Source organism: Vombatus ursinus, unplaced genomic scaffold (genome assembly GCF_900497805.2).
Source record: "Vombatus ursinus unplaced genomic scaffold, bare-nosed wombat genome assembly UNPS02007284.1, whole genome shotgun sequence".
Taxonomy (NCBI): Eukaryota; Metazoa; Chordata; class Mammalia; order Diprotodontia; family Vombatidae; genus Vombatus; species Vombatus ursinus.
In genome coordinates this window covers 4,225,987-4,242,094 of record NW_020947062.1, presented here as the reverse complement: position 1 = coordinate 4,242,094, position 16,108 = coordinate 4,225,987, and the positions used below count along the sequence as shown (strand labels likewise).

General features: G+C 34.5%; 1 long non-coding RNA gene across 1 annotated transcript in view; it reads left to right on the top strand.

The window, feature by feature from the left end:
* Nucleotides 1-16,108, top strand: part of LOC114033645 — a 155,361-nt gene that overhangs the window by 119,105 nt on the left and 20,148 nt on the right. The window contains exon 2 of the long non-coding RNA XR_003568003.1: nt 2,270-2,401. This is a non-coding gene — a long non-coding RNA (uncharacterized LOC114033645). The remainder of the gene's footprint in view (nt 1-2,269; nt 2,402-16,108) is intronic.

Below are 16,108 nucleotides of genomic sequence, written 5' to 3'. Positions count from 1 at the left end.
CCACTTGTGCAAAGGAACCTTAGAGAGGGGATCTAGTTCAAAATGAATCTGGAGCATGAATACTATGTACACCATTCCTACTCAATGCTTATTCATGTAAATCACAAGGTGTTCTGAGAAAAAAATACACAAACACTGTCAAGAAGAATTAGTATTTCTAAGCTTTATTTAATTGCACCTGAAAAGAATTCCATTCTTCTTCATCCATGTCTAAGATATGAACTCGAGAAATGGTTCATGTGAAGGAATCTTCACAGTAGTTTTATCTTTGGCCTCTCTCTATTTATTTCAATTCCATTCAAGTCAACAAACATTTATTGCAAATTTACACTAAACTTAAAAAGCAATTTAATCCAATCCAATAAAATTTAATTCAATTCCATCCAATTCAAGGTGGTATGGTCTAGTAGAAAAAGCCTGGATTTGGAGTCAAAAGACTTGAGTTGAAATCTTCATTTGACTTTTGTACAACCTGTGTAACCTTGGACATTATTTACATTTAGTCTCTGGGTCTCATTTTCCTCATCAAAAGATAAGGAAGTTGGAGGTAGGTGGCATATTTATTCTATTAACACATTTTTATTTTCTTTCCCACCTTCTTCCTTCCCCACTGGCAAAGAAAAAAGAAAAAAAAAAACTTTGTAACAAATATGCACAGTCAAGTAAAACAAATTCACATACTGGCCAATTAACCAAAGATGTATCTCTGTTTTTTGCATCTTGAATCTGTCCTCCTCTGTTAAGAAATAACATTCTTCTTCATTAGTCCTGTGGAATCATGATTGGTCATTGCATTGGTCGAAGTTCTCAAGTGTTTGAAAGTTGTTTTTCCTTATGATATTGTTATTATTGTATTCTCCTGGTACCTATTCATATCAGCTCATATAAGTCTTCTCAAGTTTCTCTGAAACTATGTCTCTCATCATTTCTTATGATACAATTGTATTTCATTATATTCATAGACTATAACTTGTTAGTATATTACCCAACTGATGTTTATCCATTTAGCATTCAGGTTTTTAATATCAAAAAAAGAACTGCTACAACTGTTTTTATACATGTAAGTCTTTTTTCCTTTATGTGTCATGAATTACCAGTCTTTTGGTAGGTTGACTTAACTTGGATTAATATATATGTATTTGTATCTAGCTGTTAGAACTGAAACCTCAGAATCTGCTTCCCTCCATCCACTCCTTCAGACTTCCTGGTAGTGGTATTAGCTATTAAAATGTGATATCTCTTAGCTGTCCATATGTCTTTCAATGTTGAGGTATTAACAGTTCTCATGGTATTCCCTTAGCTGGATTTGGTTTCCCTGGAGCATGGAGAACTTACTTTCTTTTGAAGGGTGAAAATTCCCTTTCAATCTGATCCAATTGTTAGGAAGTCCTACTCCCCCTGTTCCTCCCTCCCTTTTGTTGGACATATATGTGTCTCCTGGTTACTTCTATCCACTGGTTCTAGTTCTACCAGGATCAGAACAAACAATTGGAAACTTAAATAAGAGAAAAGTAGAAGGCAGCATAGAAGGCAGTGGCTGGATGCCCATATATGGCAGCTTTGTTTTCCAGGATTTAAAGTATGTAGAGGTAGCATAGGAAGCACCCCAAAATTCTTTCATAAAAGACAATACATGTATTTTGTTGTAGTTTCCTAATAATTTAATGTATTACATCAAGGGACTACGTGTTCTAATGTTCTAATATAAAAGATGTAGACTTGATTGTGACTTCAAGTCCTGCTTCTGATACTTCTTGGCAATGGATTTGGGACAAGGTATTTCCTCTTTTTCAGTCTCAGTTTTCTTATCTGTAAACTGGGTATAAGGCTACTTTCTTAGTCATTTTGAGGAAAATACTTTGTGACCTCTAAATAGGAAATGTCCATGTAAGCTATTATTGTTTTCTGGTCCTTTAATAGTCTTGGAGCCTCAGGTCATCTAAGTGGTTTAATTAACTTTGCTTTACCATTAGTCATGGGGAAAAGGGAGATAATTTAGAGGTGTTTGTAACCAAAAAAAAAAAAAGATTCTTTGGGGTTTATATTTATGGCTTTTATGGTCTTACTTAAAGTCTATTCTGTCCATAATCAATACATTATGCTCCTGGCTCTACTGAACCAAAAATAACTTCAAAAATGACCTAAAAGTCAGTTTCAGTTCAACTCTACTTGCTCCTGGGCATTTTGAAAATAAATCAATAAGGGAGGTAAAACCTGAAATCTGGACAACTTTTTTAATCTTTAACATTCTTTATTTCTTTTTTTCCAGATCCATGATTTCCCCTTTCTCCTCTTCTCACAGCCTTCAGCTTTGGTAGAGGGATCCTTTTATGATCTGGCCAGGATGCAGTCCATTGATGTCCCCTTCCCTCTCGATTAACATAGTTCACAGAAACACTTAGTAAGTGTGTCAGTTAGTACTGTTATATTATTATTCTTTACTTCTACTACTTAAAAAAGGATCAAAAAAGATTATGTATGTCAAGTGATATATAAATGGGAGACAGTATGGTTATTTCTATAATAATAACAGTGAGAGGTAGCATTCATAGAGCATTTTAAGGTTTGTAAAATGCTTTACTTATTATCTCATTCTATTCATTTTAGTAGTAGAAATGTTATTATACCAGTACTTTAAAGTAGTTGAGGTTTATAATTTCCATTTTGTGGATAAAAATAATAGTGACATATTTCTATAGAACTTAAAGGTTTACAAAATTCTTTTCTCACAACTACCTTATAGAGTAGGTGGTGCAAATATTATCCAAAGTGTTCCAAACATCTCAGTGCAGTTTTAGGCTTGCATTACTTAAAACTGAAAGAGCTTTAGTGGCTTAAAAATGGCACTAAGACTTTTGAGACAGAGTTTATTTCTCCCAGAGATAGATGTGAGCATTCATTCCACTGACAGAGGCACAGCTCATCTACGCCTTTTCATTTTGTGTGACTCCTGTCCACAGAGAATCTACCCAAGGTGATGGAGGCATTCCTTTGTTCATTTTACTATCCTATATACTGTGGTATACAGCTTGGGCTGTTTATTTTCATTCTCTCTCTCCCTCTCTCTCTCTCTCTCTCTCTCTCTCTCTCTCTCTCTCTCTTTTTCTCTCTCTCTCTCTCTTCCACCAAGTCTTCTTTAAAAAATTCTGACCTTAAACATCAGAAAAGACCATTTCCATGAACATAAAAGGCAAAAGGGGGATTTTGTATGAAACCATGAATCTCTATTTTATAACTTGCTTTAAAAAAGTATATAATGAATTCAAAATGTTGCTTTCAAAACTGTCCTGCTTTTCTGTGTTTCTTTTTAAACTTCTTCCTTTTCTCTACATTAAAAAAAATGTTTCAATGGTTCTCATTTTCATCAGTATGGATAATTTTCACAGTCTATCATCCTTACAATATTGCTTACTGTGTGCAATATTCTCCTCGTTCAAAAGAAGGAAGGATATACAGAGTTGTACACAGAAATCCATTTTACTCAACAGGAAAATAGGAGGGAAAGTGAAGAAGAAGAGAAGGGAAATTAGTAAGAGGGTATACTAAGGGAGAGATTAGTCCCAAGCAAAATAAACTCTAAGGATGTATGAAAATATTTATAGCTTTTTGTGAGATGGCAAAAAATGCAAATCTGAAATAGTGCCCATAAATCGGGGAATGGCTGAACAAGTTGTAGTACATGAATGTGATGGAACATTATTCTGCTGAACTCTTTTCATTGTAATGACCAACTGAGATCTTGGAAGATTAATGATGAAACATGTTGCCCACCTTTTAACAGAGAAGTGAAGGACTGAGAATGAAAAATGAGACAATTTAAAAAAAAAATTGGACATGGCCAATGTAGAAATTTGTTCTGATTGCTCATAAATGTTTGTAATAAGTTTTGTTTTCCTCATGTTCTCAACTGGGAACATAGGGTTAGGGGAAGGAGAAAAGTTATAAATCTTGGCTAATTAAAACATAAAATATTTGTTAGAAAAAGAAAAAAAATGATAACTTTCTCAAATCACTTAGAGTCAATCTGCCCCTGGAAACGAGATATTAGAGAGGTGGAATGTATAAGACTTGTTAAATCATAGGATTTTAAGATCACAGATTTAGAGCTGGAAGAAATCATACAGGCCATTATTTCCAAACTCCTCATGTTATAGATGAAGAAACAAGCACAGAGACATTAAGTGACTTGCTCATGGTCATATAGCTAATATGGAAGCAATTATTAAGGGCCTACTATGTGCCAAGCACTGTGACAAGTACTTTACAAATAATATTTAATTTAATCCTCACAACAATCCTAAACAGTGGGTATTGTTGCTATTATTATTACTATTATTATTATCTTTATTTTACAATGGAAAGAACTGGGTCAGACAGAGCTAAATGACTTGCCCAGGGTTATACAGCTAGTAATTCTCTGAGGCTGTATTTGAACTGAGGTCTTCTGACTCTATCTCCTGCAACACCTAGTGGCAAGTAAATAGAAAGAGTGAAAATGAAAGAGAGGAGGGAGCAGCTAGGTGGCACAGTGGTTAGAGAACCGGCCCTGAAGTCAGGAGGACCTGAGTTCAAATCTGGCCTCAGACACATAACACCTACTATCTGTGTGATCCTGGACAGGTCACTTAGCCCCATTGCCTAAACCCCCCCAAAAAAATGAAAGAGAGGAAATGTTTGAAGGGGTCAGTTTTTGAGGTGATAGAAGGGAATATAATTGAAGTTATAAGTGGAGACAACACATTTGTTGAAACAGGAGAAAAGGCAGAGGGAATGGGTAAACATTTAGGTTGGATATCAATAGTATTAGAAATAAAGTAGCTCAGGACGGATGGTCTTGATTTTCTCGGCAATGTCTGAAGTTAGTTCCTCTAAAAAAGATACAAAGGCTATGAGTGGGGTTGGTGACTAGAGGAGGGTAGAATTTTGAAATAGTCTTTGAAGGCTGTGGAAAATTCCACTAGAGGAAGAGGGATAATGCTAATCAAAGAAGACTAAAAATATTGCCATGAAATAGTGCAAGCTCATAGACGAAATGAATTTGAAATAGACCTAGTTGTCATGGTTTTGTGAGCTCCTTTAGTGGCATTTAACGACATGGAAGTAGGATCAGAGATTGTGGATGGTAGAATTTCATTCTGGTTTGAGGATTTATAACTATAAACAATTGTAGTAAAAGGTAACAAAGGAGTCAAGAGATAAGTCAAGGGATAGTCCAAGTGCTTTACCACCCCAGAATAAAAAGGCTAAAAGGCAGATTCAGAAGAGATGATTTATGGAAGTACTTGGACAAGAATAACATAGGGAAAGAAGGCAAGAATAAATTGCAATCTATGCTGGTGAAGAAAGCACCCATATTGTTGAAATCATAGATTCAACACAATATTCTTACTTATATTCTTTTAATTATTATCAATGAAAATAATAATAATACTTCAATTCTTCAAAGACATTATTTGATACACAAAACCATATCTTCTATTAATGCAGATTGCAATTCATCCATCTAACAAAACATTTTATGAGTCACTTAAGGCAAATCTACTATTATTTGGTAGCCAATCCTTACTGATATATCTTTTCAAATTTAGTTCAGTTTGTGGACACAGAAATCCTTTCTGCCTTAGGAGATCTCACTCAAGGAGCGTACTATCTAGTAAAGGAATAAGATATGTAGAGAGATAACTATAGAGAAAACAAAATAGAATATTAAAGATACACAACCTATACACAAATAAAACACTCTTTCAGACCTATAAAAGAACATTTATGATGTGGGTGACTGGGAAAGGCTCCAGGAAAGAGGTAGAATTTCAGCAAGCTATTGAATATTATTAATATTGTTGCAATATGCGATGGACAAATGTCTTGTGAAATCATGTTTCTTGTAGCCTCTGGGTGTATGAGAAGATCCATTCCACTAACTCATTTCTTTGCCCCTTCAGGGAGTACCTGTGAGCCATCTTTCCATTTAACTACAACATTCTTCTTTTTCTGGTTTGTTCATGGCAAGAATGTCAAGATTGATATGATTCATTGACTTCACGACATGACCACTCATAAGTCATGAGTAGAGTACCTGTAGGTACTTAAATTGAAGCTTGTTGATAGTCTAAATCTGTGTGATTCTTATAAACCTCTGTTCCCTTTCCTCTCACTCTACTAGAGTCCCTGAAGTGGATGAAGGGAGCTGCAAAGATCATTTTTCATTTTTCTTTGTTTCATGGGTTGCCATGGCCAAAAATTTTAGAATACAACATATTACATTTTAACAGACAAGAAAAAAATTGTAGTGGATGTGGGTAATATTCTTGAGTCTGATACCTGTGTACAATCATACCTTCAACTCATCGGAGCTAAGAATTATCTAAAAAAGAAGAATTAAGAATGAGAAAAATATACAGAAGAAAATTATTTAACCTTGAATTATTTAAATAAGTTATTAAAATATAAAATGGAAGATAGAGAAAAGAAATGACATTAACACTGACCGTAATACTTTTATACAGAAGTTTAATCAATTTAAATGAATTTTCAGAAGGAAACCAAAAGAGCCCAGAAAATGTCTTAGTCAGTAAACATTTGCATCGATTGTCAATGGAGAGAAATGGCTTCTAAAGGCTATGTCCTGTTAAAGTATAGACTTATCTATAAAATCATATGTAGAAGGATAATGGACAGCTGTGAACAATATTGTCTTATGCAGGGGAAGGTGAAATCAGTTTAAAGAAAAGTATGACATGATATTTGATCAAGCAAAAGTCAACTGAAGGGCTTTTAAGGATAGAAATGGGAGGGCAACTACAAATAGAACAAAAATGGAAAAAAAACTGCAAAGAAAATTTAGAAAACTATTTTCTTCATTAAAGATAGTGGAACCACCACACATGAATCTAACATCACACTCTGGGATGCTTAAAGAAGAGTTAGAAATGGCACTAAAGAAAACAAAGGCAGAGAAAGCAGTTCAATTGGACCAAGTATGTAGGGAGGAGATCCATGCTAGTGTTACTGTAAATGTGAGAGCATTGAGATACCAATATAAAAGGTATGTGAAGGAGGAGAAAATGCCAAAGGCATGTAAAAAAATCTCAGACTGAAAAAAAAGGGACAGAGAGCAGCAATGGTAATCAATTTAGATGCCATCTCACATCTAGACACAATTTATTTGTCATTTATATGCATATTGAGGGAATCCTTGGGGAGAATATTAGTGGAGAACCAGTAAGTTTTCATCTGTGATATTCAATAATGGATCTATCTTTCCCCATTCCATAGCTCAACTCATTCTTGCCTGCACTTCCTGTGTGACTCCTGTCCAAGTTTTCCCAGGGATTCACCCAACACACTACAGGCCTACCTCATTTTCTCCTGAAACCTTAGAAAGATTAACAGGAGGCACTCTGGCTGTCCCCCATCATCTCTCACTCTTACTATATGGCCAGCTCATCTTCCTTGCTGATGTCATTTATTCCTGTTTACTTCATTCTTTATATGTCATAGCCTGCTCACAACTCACATCATCCATTCTATTGTTCTCTATGTTATACTCATGTTTAGTTTTTTTTTTTTTGAGGCAGGGGTGATCCATGCCTTAGCAATTCTCAATGATAATAATTTCATCAAAATGTTAATATTAAAAAAAAATGGAGACTTCTGGTAACAAAATAACAGAATGAGGAAGGAATCCCCTGAAGGCCTCTCAAATTCCTCTCCAAGCCACTAGAAAACCACCTCAGAATTTACAGGAAAGTAGCTTGCCAGCACAGCAGGAAAGATCTGTCTCACTGGGGTAGGAGGGGAGCAAGGTCTAAGAGCAGCAGCAGCAGCAGCCAGCCTCACAGCATATGGCCTGCAGCAAGGCTCCATGCCTTGGGTGATCCACCATTGGGGCCCCATTCTCCTGCAAGCCAGCAGCTTTATAGGCAAGTGAGCAGTTTGTACAGTGCAGCAAAGCCTCACCCAAGCACCCCAGCACCAGCACAAGCCACCACCAAGGTCTTGACCCCATTGCTGACCAAAAGTGAAGCCCCTCCCTAGGGCTGGCCAATAGCAAGATCCTGCCCCTGGGGCCTATCAGCAGAGAGACCCTGTGTCCATAGCAACCCAGCATTAGGGTCCCACCCCTGGGGAAGATCAGCAACAAGATCCCTCTTCCAGGGCCAGTAACCAGAAAGACTGTTACCATAGCAACCCAGCAATAAGACCCCACCCCTGGAGCAGGCTAAACCCACACTCAAGCGAGGCCAAAAGAGAGGCCCCACCCTCCACTACAAGACAGAAAGGAAGCCTATCATCCAGAGAAAGTCAGCAGCTAAGCCCTGAAGCCCAGTGAATGCCAGCAGTAAAACCCTGGAATCCATCAGAAAAAGTTTGGGACAGTGCAGGATCAGATCCCAACTCTCACATAAAAACACCAAGTCACAAAAAAGGCAGAAAAAATGAACAAACAACAATAAGTTGACTGTAGAAAGTTACTACAGTGATAGGGAGGATCAAGGCATAAACTTAAAAGAGGACAATAATATCAAAATGGCTGCATGTGAAGCCTCAAAGAAAAATGTAATTTTGTCTCAGGCCCAAAAAGAATTTCTGAAAGTGCTTAAAAAGCATTTTAAAAGGAAAATAGATAACTGGAAGAAAAATTGGGAAAAGAAATAAGGTAATGCAAGAGAATCATGAAAAGAGACTCAAAAACATGGGAAAAGATGTACAAAAACATATTGAGGAAAATAACTCCCTATAAAATAGAATTGGCCAAATGGAAAGGGCAGTACAAAACTCAATGAAGAAAATAATTCCTCAAAAATTAGAATTGAACAAGTGGAAAGTAACGACTCTTTGAGCCATCAAGATATGATAAAACAAAATTTAAGAAAGTAAAAAAAATAGAAGAAAATGTGAAATTTCACACTGGAAAAACCAACTGACCTAGAAAATAGATCCAGGAGAGATAACATAAGAATTACTGGATTACCTGAAAGCCATGAGAGAAAATAAGAAGCCTGGGCAATGTCTTTCAAGAAATTATCAAAGAAAACTGTCCTAATATATTAGAATCAGAGGTCAAAATAGAAATTGAAAGAATCCACTGATCACTGCCTGAAAGAGAACCCAAAATAAAAACTCTCAGGAATATCATAGCCAAATTCCAGTGCTCACAGATCAAGGAGAAAGTATTGCAAGCAGCCAAAAAGAAACAATTCACATAATATAGAGCTACAGTCAGGATTACATAGGATTTGGCAGCTTTCACATTAAAGAACTGGAGGGCTTGGAATATGATATGCCAGAAAACAAAGGAGTTAGGATTACAACCAAAATCATCCACCCAGTAAAATTGAATATAATCTTTAGGGAACAAATGTATATTTAATGAAATAGAGGACTTTCAAACATTTCTAATTAAAAGACCAGGCTGAATAAAAAAAAAATGACCTCTAAATACAAGACTCAAGGGAAACATGAAAAGATAAAAAAGAAACAAGAAAGAAAACATAAGAAATTCAAAAAGGTTAAATTGTTTGTATTGCTATGTAGCAAGATAATATTTGTACCTTTTTAAAAAATAATAAATGTATTTGTTTCTAGTTTTCAACTTTCACTTCCATAAGATTTTGAGTTCCAAATTTTTTCCCCATATCTCCCCTACTCCCACCTCAAGACAGCATGTAAATTGATATAGGTTCAACTTATGCATTCATATTAAACCAATTTTCACATTAGTCAAGTTGTAAAGAAGAATTAGAACCAATGGGAGAAACCATGAAAAACAAGAAAAAGAGAGAGAGATAGAAAATAATATGCTCTGATCTGCATTCAGACTCCATAGTTCTTTCTCTGGATGTGGACAGCATTTTTCTTCATGAGTCTTTTGGAGTTGTCTTACATCCTTGCATTGCTAAGAAGAGATGTCTATCAAAGTTAGTCATTACACAATGTGGCATTTACTGTGTACAATGTTCTCATGGTTCTGCTCATTTCACTCAGCATCAGTTCATATAACTCTTTCCAGGTTTTTCTGAAGTCTGCCTGCTCATCATTTCTTATAGCACAATAGTATTCCATTACATTCATATACCACAAATTGTTCATCCATTCCCCAATTGATGGGCAGTCCCTCAATTGCCAATTCTTTGCCACCACAAAAAGAGCTACTATAAAGATTTTTGTACATGTGGGTCCTTTTCCTATTTGTATGATCTCTTTGGGATACAGACCAAGAAGTGGTATTGCTGGGTCAAAGAGTCTGCACATTTTTATAGACCTTTGAGCATAGTTCCAGATTACTCTCCAGAAAGATCGGATCATTTCATAACTCCACCAACTACGAATTTTCCTATATCTTCTCCAGCATTTATCATTTTTCTGTTATGTCATGTTAGCCAATCTGTTAGGTGTGATGTGCTACCTCAGAGTTGTTTTGATTTGCATTTCTCTGATCAATAGTGATTTAGAACATTTTTTCATATGACTATAGATAGCTTTAATTCCTTCATCTGAAAACTGCCTGTTCATATCCTTTGCCCATTTATCAATTAGTGAATGACTTGTGTTCTTATAAATTTAACTCAGTTCTCTATATATTTCAGAAATAAGGCTTTTATCAGAGACATTGGCTATAAAAATTGTTTCCCAGTTTTCTGCTTCCATTCTAATCTTGGTTGCTTTGGTTTTGTTTGTGCAAAAACTTTTCAATTTCATGTAATCAAAATTATCCATTTTACATTTCATAATGGTCTCTATCTCTTGTTTGGTCATAAACTCTTCCATTCTCCATAAATCTGACAGGTAAACTATTTTTTGCTCTTCCAGTTTGCTTATATTATCAGCCTTTATATCTAAAGTGCATGCCCATTTTGACTTTATTTTGGTATACTGTGTAAAATGTTCATTTATGCCTAGTTTCTGCCATACTGTTTTCCAGTTTCCCAGCAGCTTTTGTCAAATAGTGAGTTCTTATCCTGGAAGCTGGAGTCTTTGGGTTTATTAAACAGTAGATTACTAGAGTCATTGACTACTGTGTTTTATGTACCTAACCTATTCTACTGATCCACCACTCTATTTCTTAGCCAGTACCAAATAGTTTTGATAATTACTGCTTTATAATACAATTTAAGATCTGGTATGGCTAGGACACCTTCACTTACATTTCTTTTTATCAATTCCCTTGATATTCTGGACCTTTTGTTCTTCCAGATGAATTTTGTTATTATTTTTTCTAGCTCTATAAAATATGTTTTGGTAGTTTGATTGGTATGGCACTGAATAAGTAAATTAACTTATATAGAATTGTTGTTTTTATTATATTAGCTTGGCCTACCCATGAGCAACTGATGTTTTTCCAGTTATTTAGATCTGATTTTATTTGTGTGAAAAATGTTGTATAATTGTGTTCATATAGTTCCTGAGTTAGTTTTGGCAGATAGACTCCCAAATATTTTATGATGTCTACAGTAACTTTAAATGTAATTTCTCTTTCTATCTCTTGCTGTTCATATTTGTAACTCTATAAGAATTTTATTACCATAAGAGCAATTAGAAGAAGTATATTTAGTCAGAGGATGTGGATATAATGTGACTTTGATAGGATGATATCCCAAAAAACAAAATAAAAGGGTGAGAAAGAAAATGGCATTGTAAGAAATAGGGGGAAGATTAAATGGGCTAAATTATCCCACATAAAAGAGGCATGAAAGAGCTATGATAAAGGCAGGGGAAATGGGGGGGTGTTGGCAAAGCTTAAGCCTCACTCTCCTCAAAATCTGCTCAAAGATGGATAAAAATATTCATTAATGGGATATAGAAATCTATCGTATTCTGTAAGGAAGTAAAAAGGGACAGTGATAATAGAAGATTGAGGGGAGACTGATAAAAGAGAAGGTGTGTTGGGGAAGGCAGTGACCAGAAGTAAAATGCTTGTGAGAAGGGAAAAGATTAGGGTGTATACATAGGAAAATACATAGTTAGTTATCATAACTATAACTATGAATGGGATGAACTCACCCACAAAATGAAAGCAGATAGCAAATGGATTAGAAACCAGAACCCTACAATATGTTGTTTATAAGAAACACATTTGAAGCAGAGAGATACACACAGTGTAAAAGTAAGGGCCTGGAGCAGAATCTATTACGCTTCAGCTGAAGCAAAGAAAGCAGGGGTAGCAGTCATTATCTCAGACAAAGGAAAAGTAAAAATAGATTTAATCAAAAGGGATAATGAACTCAACTATATGTTGCTGAAAGACAATGAATCATATCAATTCTAAACATATATGCACTAAATGTTATAGCATCTAAATTTTTGAAGAAGTTGAACGAGTTACAGGAGGAAATTGATAATAAAACTATACTAATGGGGGGGGGCCCTCATATTTCCCCTCTCAGAACTAGATAAATCTAACCACAAAATAAAAAAGAAAGAAGTTAAGGAGGTGAATAAAATTCTGGAAAAGTTAGATATGATAGATCTCTGAAGAAAATTGAATGGGAATAGAAAAGATACACCTTTTTTCCAAGCAGTACATGGCACCTACACAAAAAATTGGCCATGTAACAGGATATAAAATCTCACAACCTAATGCAGAAAAGAAGAAATAGTAACACATCCTTTTCAGATCATAATGCAATAAAAATTACATTTAATAATGGACAATGGAAAGAGAGATTAAAATCAATTAGAAATTAAATAACCTAATCCTAAAAAACAAATGGATCAAAGAACAAATCAGAGAAACAATTGATAATTTCATTAAAAAAATGACAGCAATAAGATGACATATCAAATTTGTGGGATACAATCATAATGGTACTTACAGGAAAATTTATATCTCTGATTACTTACATCAATAAAATAGAGAAAAAATCAGATCAATTAACTGGGCATGCAACTAAAAAAAAAACTAGAAAAAGAACAAATTAAAAAAAAACCCCTTAATTAAACACCAGATTGGAAATCCTGAAAATTAAAGGACAGATTAACAAAATTGAAAGTAAGAAAATCATTGACCTAATGAATAAAATTGGAAGCTGCTTTTATGAAAAAAAAAACCCAACAAAATAGATAAACCATTGGCTAATTTGATTAAAAATAGGAAACGAGAAAATCAAATTACTAGTATCAAAAATGAAAGGGGTGAATTCACCACCAATTAAGAGGAAATTAAAACAATTGTTAGGAACTATTTTGCCCAATTATATGTCAATCTGAAAATCTGAATGAAATGGATGATTATCTACAAAAATATAAATTACCCAGACTGACAGAAGAAGAAATAACATACATAAATAACCCAATCATAGAGAAAGAAATTGAACAACCTATCAATGAACTTTCTAAGAAAAAAATCCACAGGACCTGATGGATTCACAAGTGAATTCTACCAAGCATTTAAAGAACAATTAATTCCAATAGTATATAAACTATTTGGAAAAATAGATGGGGAAGGAGTCCTACCAAATTCTTTTTACAACACGAATATTGTGCTGATACCCAAAACAGGAAGAGCTAAAAATAAAGAAAGTTATAGACCAATTTCCCTAATGAATATTGATGCAAAAATTTTAAATAAAACACTAGCAAAGAGATTAAGGCAATATATCACAAACATCATACATTGTGACCAGGTGGGATTTATATCGGGAATGCAGGGCTGGTCCAATATTAGGAAAACTATCAGCAGAATTGACCATGTCAATAACAAAACCAACACAAATCATATGATTATTTCAATACATGCAGAAAAAGACATTGACAAACTATAATACCTGTTCTTATTAAAAATACTAGAGAGTATAGGAATAAATGGACCTTTCCTTAAAATGACAAGTAATATTTATCTAAAACCATCAGCAAGAATTATCTGTAATGGGGATAAGCTAGAAGCCTTCCCAGTACAACCAGGGGTGAAGCAAGGATGTATTATCGCCTCTGTCATTTAATCTTCTAGTAGAAAAGCTATAGCAATAAGAAAAAAAATAAAGGAATTAGAATAGTCAATGAGGAAGCAAAACTATCACTCTTTGCAAATGATATGATGTTTTACTTAGAAAATCCTAGAGAATCAACTAAAAAAACTACTTGAAATGATCAACAACTTTAAGTTGCAGGATACAAAATAGACCCACATAAATCGTCAGCATTTCTACATATTACCAACAAAGTTCAGCAGCAAGAGATAGAATGAGAAATTTCATTTAAAATAACTGTAGACAATATAAAGCACTTGGGAGTCTACCTGCCAAGAGGAACCCAAGAAATATATGAGCACAACTACAAAACACTTTTCACACAAATGAAGTCAGATCTAAACAATTGGAAAAATATTATTTGCTTATGGGCAGACCAAGACAATGCAACAAAATGACAATTCTACCTAAATTAATCTGCTTATTCAGTGCCATACCAATCAAACTATCAAAAATATTTTACAGAGCTAGAAAAATAATAAAATTCATCTGGAAAAACATAATCTCAAGGATACCAAAGGAATCAATGAAAAAAATGCAAAATAAGTTGGTCTAGTCATGCCAGATTTCAACTCTGAGTTATCACCTCACACCTATTAGAATGGCTAATATGACAAAAAACAAAATGTTGGATGTTGGAAAGAATGTGGGAAAAATGGGACACTAAAGCTTTGTTGGTGAATTTGTGAACTGATCAGTTATTCTGGAGAGCAATTTGTAAGTATGCCCAAAGGGTTATAAAACATGCATACCCTTTGATCCAGCATAGGTCTATATCACAAAGACTTCTGCTAGGTCCTTATCACAAAAACATCCAAAAAGAAGGAAAAGGACCTATTTGTACAAAAATATTTTTAGCAACTCTTTTCATGGTGACTGAGAATTGGAAATCAAAGAAATATCTATCTATTGGGGAGTGGCTAAACAAGCTATAGTATATGATTGTAATAGAATACTATTGTGTTATAAAAAATGATGAGGATGATTTCAGAAAATAAAACCGAAAAGACTAACATGAACTGATGCATAGTGAAGTGAACAGAACCAGGATCACATTGTACACAGTAACACAATATTGTTCAGTGAAGAACTGTGTACTCTCAGGAGTACAATGATCCAAGACAATCCCAAAAGACGAATGATGAAGCATACTATCTGCCTCCAGAGAAATACTGAACTGATATTGATTGAATATAGGTTAAATATGTTATTTTTCACTTTCTTTCATTTTTCCCTTTTATTCAAGTCTTCTTGTAAAGAATGACTAATATGGAAATGTTTTACATAATTGCACATGTATAACCTATATCTGATTGAATACCATCTCAGGGAGGGAGGAGGAAAAGGAGAGGAGGAGGAGTGGAATATGAAACTCAAAACTTTAAATAAAAATGTTAAAAAATTGGGAAGCTTGGTATAAGTAGAAAAGCTCTTAAATCTCTTGAAGGTGGTCTAGCCTGCTTTCCTTTTTCAACTATGTTCTGTCTCAATTATTTATACTTTTGGACAAATTGGATGTTCATCCAAATGAATTAACAGATTGAACAATAGACGTTCTTCATTCACTTGGTCTGTGCCAGTTAGATGGACATGTCAAACTCCTTTGAGTGATCTTTGTCAATTTCAGGAGTCTTTGCTGTGGGTTCTTGGGCTTGGTGGAAAGAGCAACTGGATTACATCTGTCTATCTATCTATCTATTTATCTATCTATCTATCTGTCTGTCTGTCTCTCTACACACACACACACACACACAGAGAGATATATATGTATATAGATATATATCTATACATATATAGCATATACATATGCTAGTCCAATCCATCTGCTTATTTACATATCCTCACAATTATCCCCATTTTCCAGATAGAGGTGTAAATAGAATACATTTTCTGATCAAGTTCAATAGAAGGCAGTCTTTACCCTCCAAGAATTTATAAAATAAAATAGAATACTTAAGCTGAAATAGTCCCTACATATCATCTGTTTCAACTACCTCATTTTACAGGTGAGGCTAAGGGAAGTTAAATGATTTTTCCAAGTTTCCTCATTTAGCTAGTGGCAAGGCTGTGACAAAAAACCAACTAACTACTGGATTACTTTTTGTTATTTTCCACAGTGCTATACTGTCTCTCAGAAAGCA